Below are 24,592 nucleotides of genomic sequence, written 5' to 3' on the forward strand. Positions count from 1 at the left end.
CCATCCCAGCTTGGTTCCCCAGGCCCCCTGCAGAGCCCATCCACTGCACGGTCTTAGAGCACAGTTCAGAGGTGACTCTTCAAGACGCCCTGGAGAGCAAGGCTGGCAGGTCCTGCTCACAGAGACAGGCTCTTTGGCAACTGCACGTGCCATTCGGTCATACTAGTAAGAAATGGGGCTTCAGAGACCACTGTTCCCAGATCAGAATATGAGGAGAGAAAAGTACAGTTAAATAGATAATTGGCCCCAGAAAAGAGCCTAGGCTTTGAGTTACGGTGAGCTTGCCATGTTTTGCCCCCTCTTCCCAATACGTATGTCCGTTACCCCTCTGCCCAGCCTGAAGCACACCTCCTTCCTCTGAATGTCCGTAGTGCTTTATTCTCTTTTCAAGACACTTACTAATTATCCTTATTTAAAATATCCTCCTTTAGCATTAGGGAGGGATTTTTAGGGAAGAGAATCCAGGTTCTCTCGGTTCCTCCCCAGCCCGGCTTCTGACCTTGACTTCTTGTAAACTCAGCTGGGGTTAGGTGAGAAGGAGACGTCTGTGTTCTTTTTATCTTGATTTCCACCTCTCCACAGAGACCATGGCTATGTCAGAAGATCTCGTTCAACCTGTCTTTTCCATTTCCTTCTTTCTGAAGGGTATGATTTCATAAGTAGTGGAAAGAGATGGGCTTTGCTGTTAATCAGACCAGAGTTCAAATCCCAGCCCTTCTAGTTTACAAACCGTGTGACACGGGGCCAACTGCGACATGTAAGTGCCTAACGAACAGTAGGTGCTCACTAAGGTGAGCTTATTCTGTGTCTTCCTGCTTATTCTGGAGAGCCTTGGCAATCATCCTGGGGGCAGGGGATGAAAGTCTATAGCTGAGACCTACAAACAGATAAGAGTATTCTCAGAAAGAAAAGAAAGAATTAAAAATCTGCAGTAACTCACAATCTGTGCAGGTTTCCATGCTGAGCTTAGAATTCTGAGAGGTCTGGAAGAGCCGGGTAAGCTGTTTTCTCTTCCTAATTTGGTCAGATGCCATTGCAGCCTTCAGCCCAATACCAGCTGCTTGGGTCCCTCGATCATCTGTGAGAGAGCATTATGTTGTGTTTCCATGGAGACTTGGTTATATTTCTAACTAAGGGTGACCAGGGGAGGAAAAAAAATCAGTAAATATGCAAACACGTGTATCAACCAAAAAGAAACCAGAGGAAATTGTTTGAATGTGGTGTAAAAAGTGCCAAGTCGCTGTGTCGATCCTTCTGTTGGCTTAGAATTTTCAGCAAAAATAGAAGTTTTTTGTGAATTCATTTTATTAGTGTCTATAAAATAGTCACCCAAGAGGGTCCTTCAGTCATTTCTAAGAGGCTATCTCTGTTACAAAGCACTGAACTCTGAGCCGGACAGTGAACCTGAGCTTGGGTCAAGATAAAACTATACTGTGAAGTAGTTTTGTGGATAGAGCACAAAATATCTAGATTGAGTAAAGATGCAGTAAACACCCAGCTTTGAAGCAGTTTTGTAATTCTCACACAAGCCAGGAGGAACTCAAACGGATGTAAAATGAAGGTCTAATCCAGGGGACAGCAAATGTTTCCTGTAAAAGGCCAGGTATTAAGTATTTTAAGCTCCTGGACCACATCTGCCTTTGTCCGACCCACGGAAGCCTGCCCTTGTAGGTGCAAGTAGCCGTGAACAGTAAGCAAAGGAGCGGGTGTGGCCATGTTCCAGTTACACTTTATTTACGGATGCTGAAATTTGAGTTTCATATAATTTTCTCAACCCACAAATCCACCTTTTTTTTTCTCTCCCAAACCATTAAAACATATATAAGACAATCTTATCTTGTGAACCATACAAAAACAAGTGGCAGGCCAGATTTGGCCAGCAGGCATAGTTTGCTGACCCCTGGTCTAGAAAACAAAATTTTCACTTGTATGGGTTATTTATTTCTTTGTGTTTATTTTTAAACCTCCTTGTTTCCAGAGGTATTTAAGGTACCTAACTGCATATCATTCAGAAAGATACAAATAAATTAAAAAGAAGAAAAGATGAGGCCAAGAAGGGTTAGGAGCAGGAAGGGAAGGCAGCCTGGGGTAAGCGAGCATGGCACGGGGGAGCCGTGCACTGGGGCTTGGATTTGGCTCCGCGCTTCCCCGCTGCACCAGAGCTCTTCACAGCAGTCCCGGGGTCCTTGAGGTGGGCATGAGCTGGCTGCTCAATGGTAGAACACTTCTTTCTGATCTGGAGATCACAGAGAAAGCTCTCGTGGTCCTTCTTTGTGTCATGAATAACGTCCTCAGAAATATCCTTGTAGTAAGCACAGCAGTGAGATTGCTAGGGCTCTTTCTCATTAATATTAACAAGGGCATCATATCAAATAACAATTCAGCAAAAGCAAGTGGCTGTAGTAGAAGTGACATTGGTTTAATAGAAACTGCATTGATTAGTTTGAAATTATTTACAATTAAAACATTCTCCAATAATGACACAGATTCTGCTACTTTATAATGACAGGGCTTGTCCAGGGCAATGGAATAAAACAGTTATTTCCCAAATTTAAAAAAAAATTATGCTATTTGCCAAACAAAGATAAATTTTCTAACAACCACGATCTGAAGGTGGGAGAGGGCAAATAAGAAAAGGGAGGGGGAAGTTTTGGAATTAATGATGTGGGAAGACCTCCGAGATAAGCTGCTCCAATTCCTGCTTTACAGCTGAAAAAAATCAAGGCTTAGAGATACTGGGTGACCAGCCTGAAGCTGCTTGTCTAGCCAGCAACAAACCGGGGGCTAGAACCCTTGTCCTTTGGGTCCCAGTGCTTTCTCTACCCAATCAGCATTTTTCCCAGCCTTCCCACCCCATCCCACCCCATGCCAACACATCTGTACAGACAACCCCCACACAACACACACGCACCCCACACATACCACGCACATACCTCATACCCCCCCCCCCATACATACCACGCACATCACACACCCCATGCACTGCCTCCTGGGGGTGCTGTGGCCCAGTCACACTCACCAGCCTGCTCTAGTCCCCTCTCCCAGGCACTGCTCTTCCTGCTCTGCAATCTGCTTCAGTCCTACTTCTTGGCACACTGACCTTCCATCCCTGTCTTGAAGCACTGAGTCTCACTCATTACTTTGTCCATGTAGAACATTCTTACATGTCTCTGTTGCTGAAGCAAATCCAACCCACAGGCTCTCCATTATCACTCACAGCATGACCTGTCTTTGTCCCATATAGTTTGGGTTGTTTGTGTGTGTGTGTGTGTATGTGTATCTTACTTTCAAAAGTATGCTGTTGTCACTTCGAGGAGAACAACTAGAGCTTATACTGTTTTGTGGTCCCCCCATGCTCTGCACTTGGTGTGTATTGCTTCTTTGGGAAAATTTTCAGAAGTTGTGGAACAGAAAGACCCCAGAGACAAGCAGGAACACCCCCTTCCCCTACAAATAGTGCTCTAGCCCCATATTTTCTCCTGCATCTTAGATACAGTGTGTTACTTAACCTTGCTGAGTCTCAGTTTCCTCATCTGTAAAATGGGCTTAGTTCAACTTACCTCACGACAGTGTTGTGAGAATTAAATGAAGTGCTTAGCCTACTGCCTGCCAGATTGGGAGCCTAACAAACCAAGTTTGTTTGCTTCACCTCCTTCTTAATCAATCCTAGGAATCCATCATTTAGGCATCTTTCAGAGGTTGCAAGAAAAAGCGTGCGGTGATGTAGCTAAAAAAGAGAGAGAGGCAGAAAATAAACACCTATAGATTGAATCTTGCATAGTTCTGAGCATATCACACTCCTTTTCTCACTTGCTTATATACATTTTTTGCTTCTCCTATCAGAATATATCCTTAGAATCTATTGAGAAATCATTTTTTTCCTTTTCACTTCACACATGGCCTCCTACTTAATCAAAATGGCCTCATGAAGCATTGGAATAAACTATTCTCCAAATGGTGTAATATAAAGATAAAAATCATCTTTTATCAATCTGTGTATTTCCAGTGCCTAGCATTGTGTCTACAATAGAAATATTTGAGTTGGAGAGAAATTAAAAGGACTAAAACTCCCACTGGTACCTTCCATACCCTCCCATCTGCTGGCCATAGAGCCTGGGAATTCCTTCAGCTGGAGGCATCAGTTCTCCTGCTAAAATGGGACTGGGTAAGCTAAGCCAAAAGGCAGCAGACCAAGAAGGGAACAGGGCATTGGCCAGCCCTGACCTGAAAACAGGAGACAGGAAGGGAAGATTCTAGACTCGATCAAGGGGAAAGCTTGGGTGTCCAGGCACCACACAGCGCTGCTGGGCTGTGCAGGGTCAGGGAGGGGGGCCTGAAGAAGAGGGCGGGAAAGCTAGACAGAAACCCTCCTCACCTACCAGCTTGTCACAAAGACATTTGAAAACATTCATTAACTGATAGTTTTCATCGATCTCTAAATGCAGATTCTAAAGATTCTAGTTTTCACTCTGAAAAATCTTTCCCTGGGTCCTATGATCGTGAGAATGTGGTGTCCTGGCTGGAGGATTTGAAGACCAGCTTCTCCCCGCACCACCCCTTTCTCTGATCCTCTGATTCCTTATCTATAAAAGGAAAATACCCGTAAGCTCCTCCTCACAGGATAATACTTCTCATGTAAAGGGGCACAGAGTGGGCCCTGAGGAAAGACTACCCCCCTTGCCTTTTCTGCTGTTCATAATGTCCACGTCACAGCGTGGAAGTTGACAGTTATTTTTGTTCCTAAACTGAACTCACCATCTTCCTCCCAGGCTCCGCCAGCCCCCTTTCACCACGTACTCCCCGACCTACTTTCTTCATGGAACGCTTGGCACACTCAGATCTGCTTGAAAAGTAGCTATGGCCATGACCGTGAAAATCAAAAGCCTAGGAAGAAATGCTACCTGTGCAGGGGGTTGTATTTTCCACATTTTAAAAAAAAAAAAAAAGCCTACCTGATTTATTTTAGACTGGCCTCATTTTGGTCGGTCGCGGGTCCTGTGCTAATTTGCTGAGTCCTCTGGCTGTGGCTCTCCGGGCATCAGCATTTCTGGAGGAACGTTGCCCACGAGGAGATGGTCCAGGCTCAGAGTCTGTGTGATTACTTGAAACCTGAATAGGCTGCTGGGGAAGGGCCTGGAAGGCTTAGTGAAAGGGGCTTATTCAGAATAGGGCAGAGTGTTTATTTCTTATTAAATGGAACAGAAGTTCTAAAACAAGTGTGTTTTAGAAGTGTCGGTTTAGATACAAAATGCTTTAAAATTTAAGCAAGAGTGAGAGATGAGTACCCCTTGGATTTGAAATACTATTTTCATTTTGTCTTGAAATTTCCACTTGTGGTTTTCTAGAGGGAAAGTTGCTTTATTTTATTTGAACACTTTCTTCAAACATAATGAAAACATTGGAAATTCAGGGTTCGCAAACACTGAGTTATATGAACCCGCCTTTTCTCATATAGAATTGTTGACAGCTGTTTCATATAAAAGAAAATAAGCATTTTGAGACATGGTTTTTCTGACTAAGGAACAACTATAGATCGAATGTGTTTTTACTCAAGGAAAAAACCCCAAAACAAAAAACAAACAAAAAAAACCCCCACACCCCTTCCAAAATTTCTCTGCAGTGCCTGTGAGTACCACTAGGATGCGCTATTCCATAAAGAAAATGAAGCACTTCATTCAGCTCCCTGAACCACAGAAAGCAGAAATCTTTAAACTTTATCCAGACCATCTTAGACCAGAGCTTAAGTTTGAATCTGTATATTTCCCCTGATCGTGAACAATAAGAAGCATCTCTTTTGGTGCAACAATGGGAAATTTTTTATAGTGAGGAAAAATAAGAAGTCATATATGGCCAGCATACTCTTGGGATTCTGAGAAGCCCTGATCCTCTAACAGTTAGATATTTGATGGAGCAAATTTTCTATGTCTGGGAGTTTCCAAGAACAAGGAATTTTGAATCACACCACAGGCCTCTGCAGTTGGCTGGTGGAGAAAAGCAAGGCAGACATGTGACCCCCTTGGCCTTCCTTCAAAGAGTGTTCTGTTGATAGCTTTTGCCCCATCTCAGGCACAGGTACCTTGCTGTACAGTTAAGATGAAGCAGTTGTAGTGAATCTGGAAGGAGTGTGTTGTCAGAATTGTCTGGCTGGCTCAGAACCCATGGAAGTTCTTAGCCCCATGACCCTGCAGGTCTGGCTCAGCAGCAAATCAGGAGGTTACTGAATGATGGTGCACTTCCTCCTCTGTACCCAGGTCTCGTTTTCACTTATCATGGGACACCTCGCCATGCCTTTAGCACTTCAGCCTCTCATCCAGTGATTCCTTCGCTGGCCCTTAGCTAGTTACCCACTGATGCTCCCTCAGATTACAGTTACACATTTTGTGATGTGTGCCAATGTTTAGATGGAGATAAATTCTAGGACAGTGTATTTCAAACAATTATGATGCAGAAGAACACTCCAAACAGGTGAAAGCAAAGCTATCCCAATTGAAGATGGGGTCCTGGTGTATCTGTAAAGCATGTCATATACAAAGAAACAGACCTCTACTGGTGGAAGTTCAGGTAGCAGAGGAGCTATTTTTAGACAGCCTATCTAGTCTTAAAATCATAGTATTAAAAAAAACTTTTTGTTGGAAAATAATTTCAAATTGACAGAAAAGCTGCAAGAATAATACGTATAATATCTGTAGGCAGTTTATTCTTTAACATAGTGTTAACATTTTGCCCCATCTGCCTTAACCTCTACTCATGACTTTACCTCCTTGCTTCCTGCATCCTCTCCCCCCACCTCCAATTTATTTTTCCAAGCCTTTGAGAGTAATTTACGTACATCATGGCCCTCTACCCTTCAGTACCGCCTAAGACTAAGGATATTCTCTCACCCCCCCCCCCCCCGGGGCAATTACCAACTTCAGTTAAATGTAAATCGTTTTTTATCTAATCTACCACCTGTGTTCCAATTTTGTCAGCCCACACAATAGTGGCTTTTATAGGAATTTTTTTACTCCGCTAGTACTGGATCTAGTTCAGGATCACATATTATAGTTCGTTGTCAAGGGTTTTTTGTTTCCTTCAACCTGGAATAGGCTGGGGTAGTTTCAGCACAGGGAGGAGGCCAGTGGGAAAAAGATCAGTAACTAACTGCAATGACTGCTTTGGGTTGGGAGGTGGCGCTGTGGTGCCAACACAATTGCTAAGCTTGTCCTAAAGGCCTCCTGGCTACTGCTACCAATTCTGCGTCAAGGTCTGCTTCTTCCACAGCTCTGCAACAAGGCTACCACGTCTTCATCTTGAACTTTAGGTCCACACTGAGGTGGATCTCAAAGACATACGGACCTAATTGACCCACATAAATTCGGTCGTCTATGTTCATTTGCTCAGCACATCCGCGGAGGGGCGCGCGCTTTCGGAGGTTGGTGGCGTGGGGCTGCTGAGAATTAGCAGGACCTGAGTGAGGGCCCCTGCACTGACTCTCAGAGTGGGAGGGCAGGGAGGGCCAAGCATGCTGTTACCTCGGACTGTCCTGCGCCAAAGTCGGGTACCCACAAAGCTGGGTCAGGGATCCACCCCAAGAGACTAAAGCAGCCGCTAAAGAAAGAGGCCTCTTCCAAACTGGCTGCAGGGCAGAAGAGTGTGGATTCTGGCCACAGGTCCTGCTGAGCCCACCGGGAGAGGTGGGAGTAGCTGGGAGGCCCCAGCAGCAGGGACACACAGGCTTTTGGTGGGTCATGTGGAATATTTTTAGATAAGGGAGTTCTGACCCAACTGTCTTTAGTCTATTTTCCCCTCCATGATATTTCTTTTAAGTTGTTAAGGTAGAATGAGATAGAAGCTCTGACAGTTGTAGAGTGTGGGTGTAGCATGTACAGCTCATTAAGTATCTAAGTTCTTGCTTTAGCATTTGGAAGGTCTGTAACAGGTCACTCATTCACCCTGCTTTTGAAATTTTACAGCACTCTAACTCAGCACACAGTGACAGCACGTGCATTTAGAAGCTGGTCACTGCTTTTAAAAGGAGCTACAATTGCTTCTTGAGATGACCATTGTACAAGACCGGGAATTTCCGTGCGTAATTTCCCCAGTGGCTAATCCTCATTGTAACTTCTCTGTAAGATTCTCCAAATTAGCACCTCCTTCCTTTACCCCTATTTTTCCTCTTAGCATTCTCATTTGTTTCTGTATTGTCTGTCTTTCCCACTGGAGTGTGAACTCCGGGAGGACAGGGATGTTACCTGTATGGTTAATTGCCGAATCCCCAGAGTCTGGAATCTAGTGTAGAACTCAATGAATATTTGCTGAATGATTGAACGGGAGTATAAGGAATAAGCTGTCATTCTTCACTGGCAGACAGTCCACTGGATTATCAGGCACCGGGAATTGCTCCACTGGACCTCTCCATCCTCAGTCTCCTAACTTTATCTCTTACTGAAAGCATCCAGAGTGTCCTCACTTGTGATAGTGGTACTTGGGGACAGCGTTTTTCTCATATGAAATGAGTCCTTAAGGCTTGGACGTTAGAATCCTTTGAAGCTGTCTATCATAGGTATCATGATGTCATAAGCCCACCTTATTCTTGCATCTCCTCAGACATGCATCTCGTTTCATTTTTCATTCACTTATTTACTTCACTCCATTCAGAGTCTTCACTGCACTTTCCTCCAGAAAGTTCTCTGGTATCTCTGTCCCGCCCTATCTGTACTGGGGTCCTGGGTTATAGTGACCAGACGAGGCACTCAAGGTCTTCACTCTGTGCGTATTCCTCGATTCTCCTCAGATGTGGTGCTAACACGCCCACATTACGGAGCCATGGGTCTCTCCTTCTCTGCCCATTCCCACCACAAGCTCTCGCCTTCCTCCCCCGCTTCATCAATCCCATTGGCCAGCTCTCATCAGTTTACTCTTTTCCCGATCAATTTCCATTCCCATCTCATTATAAGTAGGGCAGCATCTCATTACAACACCCAGGTGGTGTCATCTCACAAAAGATGGGGGCAAGTTTGGAAGTTCAGCCCTCCTGTTGGGATTCCTAGATGACTCTACTCCATCCTAAACACACTAGAAGATTCTCTCTACTTAGTGATGGTGGGTGATTGTGAGTTCTAAGTGGATCTTCTCGTTCTTGGTATAGATCAGACTTTTCCAGGAACAGCATGGCCTGCAACAAAGGCACTGTACAGCTGGTGATTAGCAATTGCAGGATGGCACCTGGGAGTACCATCAGGTCATTGTGGAGTTTCTCATTTGAGTCTGACCCCACCCTAGCTCCTGGGGAAGACCCTGACCTACTCAATGCGGTGTTAGGGGGGTGGGCAGTGGCAACAGTAGGATCACACTTATCCACTCGGAGGCTTTCATTGCTCGAGGGAGCCTGGTTGAGACTCAGTGACTGGACAGAGTCCAACTGTCTTCTTTCTGTTCCTTCTTCAAAACCATTTCTTCTCCAAGAAACTTCCATTTCTGACTCTGTGCTTACCAGTTCTTGGTTTCTGGCCTACACGGGTTTAATATTTTCCCTGTTGTGTCTCATGACCCCTTCAAATTGTTGGGTAACCCAAAACACATTCTCTTAAAAGATGGAAGATCAGGTTCAAGCAGCCAAATCTACAAATACATGTTTTAGAATTCATTGGTAGCCCTCTTCTTATCCAGTTATTTTGTATGATCACTAATCAGTCCTTGCTGTATTGGGTGCAGTATCTATTGTTTTGTTGAACTATTTAGTTAATTTCCTCCTGAACATGCACGGATTTCATTCTTTAATTCAAGAACTATTAATCAGTGCTGACCTGTGTTATACACTGTTCCAGGCATTGGGGACACAGACTGAGTTCCCTGCTTTCTTGAAGATTTTGTTCTAGTGGAGGTGAAGTAGATAATTAACTCAAGTGTGTAACATTTCAGGAAGGATAAGTCCTCTGTAGAAATACAAAACATGGAAGGAGGGTGAGTGTATGTGTCAGGGGACAATTAAAGTTTTAAATAGTGTAGCCAGGGAAGGCCTCACTGAGAAGATGGCATTTGAGTAAGTGTCTGAAGGAGGTGCAAAGGGCAATCATAAGGGCTTTTGGGGGAGGAGTACTCCAGATGGAGGGTACAGCACATGCAAAAGCCTAGAGTGAGAGTGTACAAGGGGGAAACATCACAGAATCCAGGGGGACAGGAAAGGAGTGAGTGATTGCTAGAATAGCAAGAAAAAAATGCCAAGAATGTAAAGGGAGATATTGCAAGTTCAGGAGGCTCCCAAGAACCTCCCCCCGCCTTGAGGTTCAGTGATTCACTAGAAGGACTCACAGAATTCGGCAAAGCTTCAGACTTGAAGTTTTTATAGTGAAAAAATACAGATTAGAATCAGGAATATGTGCCCAGGCTGGGGTCCTGAAGAACCGAACCTAGAGCTTCCAGTTGTCTCTTCAACAGAGTCACATGGAAACCACTTCTCTCCCAGCAACACTATGACAATGTGCATAGGATGTTGTCATTAGGGAAGCTTATCAGAGCCTTAGTGCCCAGAGTTCTCATTGGAGATTGGCCTCATGGACACACTGACCACCTGCTTGGTTGACCTTGGTCTCCAGCCTATATGGAGGTCAAGCTGATTCTGTGTGGCCCACGGCCCCCACTATAAAGCATACATTTAGCATAGACCATAAGTCATGGCCCAAGGCCTCCAGGTAGATAAACTCTCTCCTAGTGGGTAGAGCATTCTGAGGGTTTAGAGGTTACCTCTCAGGAGCTGGGGGCCAAGTGTCAAACCTTTCTTTGGTCAGTGTTAATAGTTTACTGCATAGAAGCCAAATCATGCAGGTCTTTGTCCGCCATTTATAAGACGTGGCTTCTAGTCTGAGAGAGATGGAAGACACTGGAGAGTTCTGAGCAGGAGAGTGACATGATTTGATTTGTTTTTAAATCAGACCATCATGGCATGAATACCGACATCATTCCAACAGCTAAGCTGGAAAATAGACTGAAAGGTAGAATTAGGGTGACTGATTAGGAAGTTCCTGTCATGCACCAGATAAGAGGGAATAATAGCTTGAACCAGGGTGCAAAAGGTGAGAAGTAATCTGATTTTGGATCGATTTTAAAAGTAGAGTTCAGAGCATTTGCAGATAAATTGGATGTAGCCTGTGATAAAAGGAACAGTCAAAGATGACTCTAAGTTACTTGGCCTAAGCAACTGGGACAGTCAAGCTGCCATTCAGCAAGATAAGACTGCAGCAGACGATCTGGTGGGAGGAGCAGTAGAATTTGGTTTTTGGACACGTGAGGTCAAAATGCCTATCGGACAACAAAGGAAAAATGTCAAGTAGACAAGAGTCTGGAGTCCATGGGAGAGGTCTGGGCTGGAGATTTATATTTAAGATATAAAGATACACATCTTGAAGTCATCAGTCTATCAGGAGAGTGTCAAACCATGAGACTAGCAAGTAAGTGTAGGCAGAAAAGAGAAAAAGCCCAAACTGCCCCAGGCTCCCCAATGTCAGAGGCGGGACAGACAAGGCGGAATCAGCAGAGGAGACTGAGAGTGAACACTGAGAAAAGTAGGAGAAACCTGAGAGGGTGGCGTCAGGAGCCAACTGAAAGGGGCTGCGCCACGTTCAGGATCGCTGGCAGGCCAAGTACACGAGGGCTGAGACTGGACCACGGGACTTAGGAATGTGGAGGCCAGTGTCAACCTCAGCAAGAGCAGAGAGAGAGAGATACATATTGTATTTTATACACAGAGATATGCTTGATAGAAGAAAGCAAAGACCCATGTACATATTTATGAAAAATTTAAAAAGTCAATTCGGAACTCTTAATTAACAGAACTCTAACTACTACCCACTGAACAGCATCATGGGATTTCCTCCTACCTGCGACCATAGAGAAAAATATACAAAATCATAACTGAAAACTTAAACTGGCCCAACTTATAACCAGCACATAGAAGGAACTTCCAATAATAATTATGTTTATGAAGCTGGATTATTGAAAATAATACTCATGGACACATCTATGTTTGCCTCCTGAAACAGAGCTTCTCTGCTTCCTGAGTGAGGGCAGGAAGACATAGGGCCCTTACTCTGTTGTCTGCTTTCCTGACTTCAGTGCTTTCATTGTTTCGACATCTGGAGATTTCCCTTTGTAGGCCTTAAACTTGCATTTAAATTTATTTTATTAAATTTTATTCAGCAATTCTTTTTGCTTGGAGTGTGTATGGACATTTGAGGGGCGGGGGGATGTTCCACATCAATTAAACCTTTCATATGGACCTGAAGTTCACTTCTAAAATCAAGGCAAATAGATATTATACTTAGCAATCAGAATGGACTCAATTAAAGGAAAAAAAAAAAAAACAGCAAAAAGAACAGAAGGGAAAAACAACCAAATATTAGGAGGAGTTATTTTTAGGTGGTAGGAATGGGGACGATTTTTCCCCTTCTTCTATTACTAATTTCCAAATGTGTGTGTATTACTATTATAAAAGGGAGGAAAATCATAATTAAAATCAGATTTTAAGAACTTAAGACATGCTTTTGAAGCTCTTTTTTGAGCTCCCTCAGATCTAAAACAAGTATTGAGATTCAGCTGTCTGATCCGTAGTAAGGCTTACAGATAAAGGCTCTTGTTCTGAATTTAACCTGGAGAAAAATGTGGGCCTTTATGAATATAAGAAATTGAAATACATTCTACCAAAACGCTTCCACTCTATAGATCACCGTGTGTAACAGCAGAACTGCCTCAAGCTGGCTTAAGTAATAAAGGAAACTTGCTGGCACGTGGAACTAAAATGTGCAGAGATAGGGAAACCTCAGGCAAGGGCAGAATCCAGGTGCGCATGCCGTGGACAGGGCCTAGTTCCTCCCTCTCTGCACCTGTGACTTTCTTTTTGGTAACGGCTCCATGCTTAGCCCTACAGTGGTGGGTCTGCGGCATCGTCCAGGTGGCTAACAGGAGCTCCTGTGCCTTCCAGAAGGAAGGCGTAAAGAAGGAGCCTTCTCTTCCTAGAAGTCCCATCTTTTCAGCGGTGCCCTGGTTTTGACTGGATGACCAGTCATCCACTCTGGACCACTGCCTGGATTTGGGTGACGGGAGAAGCTTGCTGGCTTTTGTAGCTTCGTGCTCAGTCCCTGGCTGAGAATGGAGGGGCAGACAGTTCTTGATTTGAGAAAAGAGGAGTCAGTTGACCACACTCTCCAGTGATTATATCTGGAGGGAACAGCGGGGCAGTGAACTCCGGGTAGTAAGATTCCATCAGGTCAGTCTTCTGGAAATTGGGAGTGAGGCTGCTCCACCACGAGCCAGCTGTGTGCTGTCTCCACTCCTTGAGCTTTGGATCTGGTTCTTAGTTCTCCTCTAGCTCTAAAGCCCTCTTTTTATGTTTGGAGGGATATTTTCCTCTATTAGTCTACATCTCAAGTAGCTTGTTCTACTTAATCAATATAACTAAAATAAGTGGAAATCTCATTTAACTAAAGGTAAGAAGGAAAACACTGGCTTTAACTGTTATTTAATTTAGCATGGAAAGTAATGCATTTTTAATAAGGAACACATTAAAAACTCATAAAGTGGTTTATTTATAAGGTGGTTAGTCTCCCCCCGCCCAATTGCCCCAATAAATACAGTTAAGTTCCATCAACTATTCAGCAAGTGCAATTATACAAATGCCGTGTTTCATTTTGCATCTGACGACAGTAGTTTTCCTTCCCCACACACTGTGCAAAGAGTAAGTGCACAGAATTTTAGAATCTGAGGAGATATTGGGGATACTTTAGTATCTCACCCCCAAACCCTCCAGTAATTTGACAAGTAAGTCTTCTGTTGCCTGAAGAGGTTAAACAATCTGCTAATACTCACATAGATGGTTGGTAAGTTCTAGTTAAGAATTTTAACTGAAGGCTTTTTGATCCACCAGTTTACTCTTTGCCGCATAGAATTGTTCAAATCAACAAAGATTGATGGAGCGCTAGTTGTGCCCTGGGCAGTATGCCAGTCACTGAGCTCACAACAAGGAAAGACATGGTTCCTGGCTTCAGGCAACTCCAAGAACAGTCTAGTAGGGGAAAAAGTCATGTCAACCAGATAATTAGTCTGATATGACACATGCAGTACTGCTGTGTACAACATAGTCATAATGTAGTAGAACAAGTGATGAATGCTCTCTTGAGAGTCAAGGATGACTTTGCAGAGCTGGTGATTCATGCACAGGGCTTTGTAGGATGAATAAGAGTTCAACAATTGGTTGGTCCAAGTCTGGGAGAGATTTTGACATGGAGGGAATGATATATTTAAAGACTCAGAAGCGATGGTTATAAAACAAGTTTTAGAGACACATCTAAATTGATTGCTGGTTGTAAGTCTTACTAAGTGCATGACCTAACAGTTTAACCTTTCTGCTCATTCACTTTTTCCATCAGTAAAATGGAAATAGCAATACCTATCCCATAGGGTTATGGAGAAAATGAAATAATGTTACAACTATAAAGCACATAACATAGGAGACACTCAGGAGCAGGTAGCTACCCTTCTCCACCTGCCTTCTCTCTCTCTTCCTCCTGTCCCTGCAAACCTTCTGGGAGAGGAGAGTGCTAGAAGAAGAGGGTAAGGAGCAGGGAAGAAAGCGATCAGGGGAGGAACTGGCCATGAAAACTGTTGAGGCACTCTTAGGTAAGAAGTAACAAGATCAAATTTGCATTCCAAAAAGCTATTTTTGGAAGAACTGTGCATAGGAAACTGATAGAAAGCCATTTTAATAATCTGGGAGAGAGGACTTGAAGGTACAGGTAACAGCACAGAATGGGAAGAACAAAGCTGGGTTGAGTGACATGGCGAGGTTCGGGGAGCAGGGTGTCTTCTGGTATAGCTTCTTTCACTGCATACTGGTTTTCCTTTCCACGTGTCTGGAGGGCAAAGTGCTCAGTGGTCTAATTAGGCCCGGAGGTTTGGCAGTCAGCTCCAGGAAGGAGGTGGAAGGGGACCTCTGCTATGGCTCTCCTGTCTCTAAAGTGCTTCCACAGAATTGCTTACCTCATCTCCATTCTCACTCACAGGAAGAGAAATGTCAGAGAGCTGCTGCCCTTCTCCCTTGTCTGACTTTAAAGCACCTTCTTAAACTACTGCAGTCCTGAGGCAATTATCTCTTCACTACAATTTATTAACTCAGAGTAACCTCAAATGCATTACTTGTAAGCAGCTCAAGCCTTTCCTCTAAGGCTGGCCTGTGTCTGTTCTTTAGCAGGAATTGAGGGCTGGGGGGGTGCAGGCTGGCGGGGGAGCGCTCACCAAATCTGTGGAATCAGCTGCGTTACCTCCATCATCTGTCACCGACCTTCCACTTGCCATAAAAAAGCCTGGAGCCTTTCTACCTGTTTGTCTTTCACGTGTCGTATTTGTCTTAACAGCCCTTTTATTGATGACCAAACTGAAAGGTGGAATAATTAGTACTCACCCCCCCAAACCTCCTCCCTGACTCCCATCCCTGCTCCCCATGCCCCTCAGAGGACTGATACCATGAAAAAGAAGGTTGTTATCTGGCTTCCAACCTCCTAGCACGGGTGTGCCAGTCTCCGGTCAGAGGGAGGTGGTTTTTTCCCCCATAACTTCATTTCACGCTGACTTTAGATCTAACTACTATTTCACTTTTGCTCTTATTTCCTTTTAGAATATAGCCATCCATACATTTTGAAAATGTTTTCATTCTATCCACACATGAGTTTCTGCATGATCTCTGAAGGCTAGTCCACATACGCAAAGCATTGTGGCTTCACATTTTTCATAAAGTGATTGATCTTTGCCTTAACTACCTACAAAATAACTATATGTGTCAGCCCAGATAAAAATGAGTGAAGAATTATTGGCAAAGCATTTCTACTTTTATCTGTAAAAAATAACTGTGTGCTTTGACTGCCTATATGAAAAAGAAACTGCTAACATAGTTTACTTATACATGACACGGTTTTGAGTTTTTTGATTTAGATACTGAAAGCATCCTGAGAACTCACAGAGCCTCACAACAAACATTAGAACTGTGCTTGGATGCCTGATCTTCAGCACTGGGCACATAAAAGAAGCCTTTGGAAAACTCACATCTGAGTGCTTTCACCACTCAGAATCATAGAGTGGTTTTCTAAACATTGCTTGAGGCCAAACTGAATGGACTGTGTATTTAGGACATATTTATACGAGGTGCTTTTAGTAAAAAGGACAGAGTGTTATAGTCGCAGAAATACTACAGCTGTTTATTTTTGTGCAATATGTAAATCTGGTATTTCTTCCAGTTTTAGGCCTATCAATTATGCAACCAATCAGCTAATAATTTAGACCACCTGCTACATGCAAAATATTATGCTAGACACTTATAAGGCTAATAGGCTCTAAAAACAAAACCTCCTATCAGCTGCCGTTATCTCCCTCCTGCCCATCGTGGGAGGACTGTTGTCTTATTTTCATTGTATGTTCAGCTGAGTCTCCAGCAATTCAGAGTCAGGTTGAAGAGAATCACAGATGTTACTAAGATATGGAGTCTCTTATTAAAAAGGATAAGGTGGCTGCTAACATCCCTCATAGACATGTGGTGTCAGTGCAGTTTCTTCAGATCATTCTTGTTGCTGACTCAAAGTGGAGCTGTTTGCCCAGCAGCATCATGGCATCCTAGGTTAAAAAAACCCCACAGCTTGACCTTGGAACAGCTTGGGAGTCTGCCTACTCTGCTGGCTCCAAACGAATAAAACAACTCTTCATCTCCTTTATTTGATTAGCTTCTTCAAACTTAAACCAAAGGAAGCTAAGATCCTCACGGACACTTGTTTAGGACAGAAATAAGATCAGAAAAAAAATAAAGAAAATCATTCTACAAAGTCAATTGTGGAATTCATAAAACTCAGATGCTCTGAAGTTAGTAGCTAACTGTAGAAGAATTATATTCAGGTAATTTAGAAAACTGCTTTCAACACTTTTAACACCGTCGACGTGGTTTTTTCAATAGTATTTGAAAACAGAAGTCATGCTATGCAATTCTATGTGGTAGCCATTCACCACATTATACATGGCTGTTACAGTTAACTAACATTAAACTAAATTCAGTTAAAATTAAAATCCAGTTCCTCAACGAGCATTAACATATTCAAGCACTTAATATTCACATGAGGTAACGGCTACTGTATTGGACAGTAAAGATACAGAACATCCCCATCATCCAATACAACAGCCCTGCGTTAAAATATCAACTCAAGGCAGGCATCTCAGACTCAAAATACTTCAGATTGTCTTTGCTTTTATGAATTTTTTTTTCAAGTTTCCAATGAACTATGTCATTTAAAAAAAATTTGTGGAGTCCCCTACCTTGAGCCAAGTCAAGTAGTGGGGGCTCTGGTTGACCACCATGCCAACCTCATGGGGAAAGTATAGGAATTATGATCATTAAGTATCAAGTGGGGTTGATTTAGTAACTTGTAAGTAAAACTCTGTTATGGAGAAGGTGTCAGAATGGGCCTCACCAAAAAGCATTTTGATTTATGTTACTCTATGTGTCCATCTATTTTTCAAGTCAGTGAGAAGCATTATTTGGCCTTGGTGATTAAATTACTACAATGAGCAGATTCCTGGCACCAGCTGAACCCTGAAATTATGGAAAAAGAAACAGGAATTTTGTCCTTATTCTTGTCAGCTCAAATCCAGCCATAACTTTTTGCTGGTGGTACATTTAGATGAAGAAGTACTTTTAATTCAACTTTATCTTGTTATTTCACTACCCTTTTCCAGCAGTGACAAACTTTGTACAGAATTATAAATCAAGGCCAAATGTTGCATGAATGCTGTGGTTACAAAGATTCATTTAGTGTGCATACCGCCTTGCGATCTACAAGGTGATTCATCACTTGTGATCTTGTCCTCCCGCTGAGGGGTTGGAGGATGCATACTGATGTGCAAAAGTCATTGCTGGGTGTCTGGCCTGTAATGTCCTGCGTGTTATCCTAGATCTAACTGATTCTTAACCCACTGACTACCGGGAGGGCTGCCTTTCAGAATCAATTACCTAAATATGGTGAATTAATCTGGGAAAGCAATAAAATATGACATATGGCTTGCCCTACCTCCACTTTGGCTGTTGACAATTTGCCCAACACTATAGTTTAGATGTGACCTGATAAGAAAGACAGAGAACATAAGATGAGTGCCCACCAAGAGAAGAAAGAGTTACACTCTTCAAATTGTGTTCACTTACAGTGTCCCATTCGAGCCTCACATCATTCTGTGCATGAGCAGGGAAGGTTTGGGTGTCACAAAAGGGGCAGCCCTCTTGAAAAGAACTGATCATTTTCCACCTATGTTCCTTTTCCTACCTGTGTTTCTCCCCATGTGCCTCTGTAATTATTTGTATATGAGACTGGATCTCTTACTAGATTTGAAGGTACCTGGAGTGGGGACCACGTTCATGTTCATCTTGTTTTCCTAGCATCCAGCATGATGCCTGGTGTATGAGTTGTTCATTTGTCCTGAAGAGGAAAGGGGAATGTAACACAAAAGATCTGAAAGCTGGGCTGCAAGCACAGACAGACGGGCAGGCTAGCCGGTCACGGGTGGACACAGATGTGTGATGCTCTGTGCGGGCAGCGGTGTGTGCAAGTAGCAGGCCTGCGCCAAAGGGCTTGCTCTGTGTCAGCCTGGAGGTTCAAGGATGAGACAGAGCTTAGGTGAGCAGTCCCCACACGCAATGCGACCTTGTGTCTCTCGTGTTGAGTGCACAGCCCTAACTCACAAAACCTAGTGTGAAGTTGACTGTTGACACACATCATAACTCCCTTACAGGTCTTATATGTTGCATTCAGCTTTCCTCTTCTGAGAAATTGTTTTGGTATATTTAATGTTTTCACTTATATTTATCTTTAACATTACTCTTTTTTTTTTGATGTGAAAGTAGATTTTATTGGTGGGCGTGAGTAGAAGGGTTCTTATGAGGGCAGGACTCACCATTTATCCAGAAGCCACAATTAGGGATGCATTTGATCCCTCAGCTCATCTGGGATGAGCCCCTTTTCTGCCACCATGTCCTCCAATTCTTCTACGCTAAACTTAGTGGATCCCCACTTCTTGGAGACGGGGACTTCCTGGTAGCCAGGGAACTTGGTCTTGGTGCGTGTAGGGCCTGAATCACATGCTCCTTGTTCTGCACCTTGGCATGGATGGACGTGATGACTTGGCCAACGTGGACACTGGCTGCCGTGTCCTGGGGCTTTCCAAAGTTACCCCGCATGCCTGTCTAGAGTCTGGGCTGGGGACAGCATGAGGTCAGACATGAATGTCCACTGGGAAGGCCCAGCTCCAAGGTCTCTTAGGGAAACCCATACAAGAACCAGGCTGCACACACGACCGAGGAGGCTGCTATCTGCAGCCATGGCACAGTGGGCTCCATGGGGAGAAGTGCATGGTGGGCTTAATTGGCTGCAAACTAGCCTTCCTTTCATCTTTATATTTTACTCCCCTTTTGTGCTTCTGATTGCTCCTTGTTTTAGTTTTCACACGCAAATGGTCAGTTCTCACTTTTGAATACCGTTTCAAATCTTGTTGGACTGGGGGCTTGTTTACTGTGTACAAGGCCTTTTCTCCCCTCTGGATCACAGGTTGATTCCTGGAAGGGGGGTGAGGGAGTCCAGGGTTGTGCTCACGTGCCGAGGAAAGCCTGCTGTGATGCTGGGAACTGAGGTGTGGGAATTGCCCGGCTTCTGGCTGGAGCTTCCTTCCCTCCCTCATGTCTTCCCATGTGCAGATGTTCAGCGGCGAATAAGAGAAAGGACAGTGGCCTTACTTGAAGCAGAGGTGGTGTGCCAGCGTAAATTCAGATGTCATGAGAAAGTGTAATATGGCAAATAACATGCTGGGCTATACTGTTAAGTGCAGTGTGAAAATCATTCTCACGTTGTGATGTGGGAAGCCATAGAAATGAGGTGACGCATTTTTTCCTGCCTTGTGGTCCTATTGACTGTGAAGGCCACACTCAGGGTCTAGTAGATATGAAGGCCCTTGAGGTTTTAGCCTCAATAGACAAGGGGGAGCAGAGGGTGCATTTGAAAACAGAGTAATGTAACATAAGAACCTATAAGAAATTGTGTAGTAGAACTAGAGGGGTGGTAACAGTAAGGTTGCAGAGTAACAGGTAATCCCCAAATAAATCATGTCAATATATTATTTTTATCACTGCATTAAAACAATTTTAAATTATGTGCATATAAGTAGGCAATAATATGGGGTATTTTAAAACAACCCTAATTAATGAAATTCAGTGAGATGCCTGGGCTTCTCCAGGGAAGATGGTTTTAAACCTGTTAAAAAGGCTTTCAAATCTCATCTATTAGCTACTTGCAAAGAGTTTCTTTGCTCTTGTGGTAACCTCACTGTTGCACAGACAACCTTTTCAACTAAATGAAGAGTTGAAATTGGCAGAGAGAATGTGTGCAGTGAATAAACAGGTCAGTCATTTTTATGACAAGATCTTTATTCCGTGTAAGCTTCTCTCTTCCAAATAAAGTCCTGCTAGAAGATTGGGCATTTTGCATACCTTCTTATGAAGACCTCTTAGGATTTATATGAACCAGTTTATATTTGCAGTGGTTTAGTTTGGCAGGACATTTGGGCATTGTCAGGACACAGGCACTGCTTGGTTGTACTAGACTGTGCCTGCAGGGCGGTGTGACCAGCCCTGCCCCAGGCTGCCCAGGACCCTATTCTGACTGACAGAACAGAAATCTTGGGACCAGTGGCTGTGCCCATCCAGCCCCCCTTCTCTGGACTGCTCTCTCTGCATGGCCAGAACTCCCGAATCCCCTGCCTAAGGGGCCCGCACAGCCCCTTCTGTGGACTCTGCCCTGCAGGGTGGCCACAGCCCGGGCCAAGGGCGAGGGTGTGGACGAACAGGCTGGGCTGTCCACCTGGGCTGGGGCAGCTGCATGAGGGGGCATATGAAGCTCTTTACAGGGACCAAAGGAGTAGGGGGTGGAAAAGTGGGGAGCTTTCCATGAAGATTAGGCCTGAGCTTGTCCTGGACCCACGCCCACTAAAAGGAAGTGGCACTGTTGTCATTTGTTACGATCAAATCACTTTTGCAAGTTTCTGAAATGCCCTCTAAGAAGTAACAGTGCTACTGTTCTAAGTGAGAAGATTGATTATCTTTTCTAACAGATAAACTTTCTCTGCAAATGACATCAAACAAACCCCAGAGGTGTTTTGTGCTATAACAACATCAGTAGAATAAAAGTGTGTAATTTTCAAAAGTGCTAACTCTGAGAAAAAACTCATCAACATGTATAAGATCTGATGGTAAAAAACTTGGTAAAAAACAGCCAGTTTTAGACCAAATAGCTTTTTAATGGAAAGAAAAAAAAAAGTCAGTGTAGATTGGGATTATTAATGAAATTTTTATCATGTAAAATAATGCTGTGTGATGTACTCAGCCAAGAGTCAGGAAAACTGCACTCAAGTTCCAGCATTTCTATGAAATAGCTGAATTATTTGGGCCTCGACCTCTTCGGGTCTCAGTGTTGACATCTGGTAAATGAGAGAGGTTGAACATGAGGCCGTCTAAGCTTTTGTCTGTATTTAAAATCCAGAATTTTTGCCGCAAGCTGTGTTCTCTCAGTTTGATATACGACATAGGATAATCATCAAACCAGACACCATCAATTGTAAGATGCACCATTAATCTGTGTACCATTAAAGAAAGAGACACATTGCCTATCGTAATTTTCAGACTACTGACTGTAAGAAGCATTCTAATTTAGCAATGTAAAAATACAAAAAGGGTATATTAAATCTCTAATATACAGTAAATCTTATTCATCTAAACATTCTTCACAGAGTCTTGCAGAGTACCTACCACATCTAGTCATTCATTTATTCATTTAATAAAAAACCATAAATTTAGGGCCTACCGTATTTCAGGCAATACAGCAGGCACGTGTCAACATGTACTGAATAGGAGAATTTTAGATGTATTTCATAACAGCAGCATCCACATGAAGCTAGTGATGCTGGTGAGAAATTAGCTCAGGAAAACAGCAAGATGTCCTCTTTTGAGGACAGCAAAATCACCAAAAACTTGATCTCTAGTGTGGACATTTGTACTAATAAACAGAAGGCAAGTAAACAAGAATTCCCGGATCAGTTTCTTAGTAATCAAGGTAACCTGGTTGCTCTTTCCACATGTCTATGAAAATCCTGCTGAAAGCAAGACTTCCTAATTCCATGACTCTCAAGTGCTCCTTCATCTGTCATTTCTTTTCCAGTAGAAATAAGGCAAGGAATGAGTGTTCTAAGAAACACTTCTATACTGTATCATATAAAACAATTTTACGTGACTTATTATCATGCTACATTGTTAGACTGACTTATATACACTTAAATCTTTATATATCCACTGTGTCTAATAGTAGCCCAAGCACAGATAAGCCCTTAAAGGTAATATTTTGTAAGGAATGACACTTCCCTAGTGGGATCATTCTCAGAGTCAGAATCTTGAGTGCACCAGACAAGAGACAAGGTTCATTCAGCCCCAATATCTTCATCAAGAGGGGTTGTCCTGGGACCTTAGGAAGATGGAAAACTAATTAGTTGAAAATGCTTGGACCCCACTGTATACAATGATAACCATATGCAGTGATTTTAAGCCTCATTATATACAACAATCAATGATGTTCTATCCGTCATCAAGAAGAAACTGGCAAAACCTTGCAGCCAGAAATGAGTGAGAACAGTTTCTGTTCTTATTCTGTTTGAATTCCCTTCTTGAGCTGTGCTTGCCACATGGGATATTTGACTATTTCTAATTGGCCTTTGCTTTCAGTCTCTGTTCAAAGTTTGTTTGAAGCACAATATATTCTCATTAACCTCGTTTCCAAAGGGGCCCCTTTTCCAGCTCATGCCTAGAATGGCTTCTCTCTGGGTTCACAGGCTTTGGCTTCCTGTTTCTCTTGGTTCTGAGCACACTGTGTTTTCTGATCAGTTAAATCTCTTCTCCAAACTGAGGTGAAGAGAGGAATCCCACATTCTGCTCTCTGGAGGTAAACTGGGCAAAACACAGCTGTGAGGACACTTCCTGAGTCACGATTCAAAGGTTACTGCAGGCAGGACGCTCAAGAGTTTCTGTGCTTACCTAGCTATGCTGTCTTTACCTTTGTGTGAGCTATACAAGGATAAAATTTTATCATTGAATATGTTGCTTAGGGCCATTTCTATCAAATCTGAGCATCAGCTCATGGTCAGAAACTTAACCCACACAGACACACATACACACTTAAATCAGTTTCCACTTATATCATCTCGACCTGTGATACCCTTTCCAGAAATATCATTGTAAGAGTAAGAATGATCTATATTGGTTTCTCTCCTCTATAAATGTCATTGAGCAATAGCTTTCCTGAGGAATCCTAATCCATATGACTATATTTTAGATATGAATTTCTCCCCAGTGGTCCTTTGGCTATGGAGAAATTAGCACGGACTATAAAACAGAGTGCTTGAAAGAGTCTCCTTGAAGGAAATGGGGAAGCAAGAGGGAGAGAGATTTATACTTTTCATTTAATGGCAACACTTATTTTATGCAGTTTTATATTATTAGGCCCATTAAAGGACAAGAATGTGAAATATGTCCACCCTGAAGACAATTCTTCATGTTTGCCTGACATTTTCTGCTTTGAATAAACCAGTCACAAGGAAGAGTCCCGTGTGTATGTACTCCAGTGCTCTGAGTGTTTATCTCAAGAACTCCCCGTTTTCCCCACAGCCCCCAAAGAGCTGAAACTGTGCGGTCCCGCAAGCGTTAAGTACATAACCAGTGTCCTCTCGTGACAGTCTGTTTCTGAAAATTCCCTTTGAAATCAAAGACAAAAAAGCCCAACCTATTGGTGGGTTCCAACTTGTAAGCTTCCCTCCCAAACCACAGACCCCAGTCTTTGTATTTATTCAGTCTGACCAAGTCTCAGGAGATTTCTGGGAGTAGAATGTATCTGAGAATGTGAGTGTGTGCCAGGCAAGGAGGTTCTATAATGAGAAATCTCATCACAAACATTTTTTTAATGCACTTCAGCTTAACCTAGACACAGTAGACTGGGTTTTGTATTCCTTGGCAATATGCCCGGTACATATAACTTAAATACATGCACACACATATATAAATATAAGATACATGTATTTATTCAGGATTCAAAAGAATTTTGAGAAAAATCCTTGAACTAGGAACACAAAGAGCATTTGATGCCGAGCGGATTCACACATAAATCTGGTGATTCTCTTTCTATCTGTATTCATCAGAAGTTGTTATTAAAGTAGGTGCTGTGAGCAAACACACTCTAAGTCCCTCTGGTGGGGTGTGACAGGCAGAGGGACAGTGGAGTTTCATAACAGAATTTTTAAGTATTGCCCTGTTGTACTTAAAATGATATCCTTTAAAGGGGAATTAAGGATGGTGGCATGGTTGGTCACTTATATCTAAGCAATTGTCAGTGGAAGTGGTCACTGAGGGAAGATAGAGGCTTTTCTAGGTAAACTGAGGCAGACATCATAAGGTCATATAGGAAGACAAGACTATAGGAGATGAGACTGTCATGTCAAAGGACTGAGG

At 43.1% G+C, this 24,592-nt stretch overlaps 1 protein-coding gene and 1 non-coding gene across 3 annotated transcripts in view; one reads left to right on the forward strand and one right to left on the reverse strand.

Moving 5' to 3' along the window:
• Positions 1-24,592, forward strand: part of KCNAB1 (potassium voltage-gated channel subfamily A regulatory beta subunit 1) — a 344,012-nt gene that overhangs the window by 25,536 nt on the left and 293,884 nt on the right. The gene's annotated exons all lie outside the window — the stretch shown is intronic.
• LOC116155819 (small nucleolar RNA SNORA70) lies at positions 19,295-19,428 on the reverse strand. The gene has a single exon (XR_004139712.1). It is a non-coding gene; the product is annotated as a small nucleolar RNA SNORA70 (small nucleolar RNA).

The sequence above is a fragment of the Camelus dromedarius genome, chromosome 2, assembly GCF_036321535.1.
Source record: "Camelus dromedarius isolate mCamDro1 chromosome 2, mCamDro1.pat, whole genome shotgun sequence".
NCBI lineage: Eukaryota > Metazoa > Chordata > Mammalia > Artiodactyla > Camelidae > Camelus > Camelus dromedarius.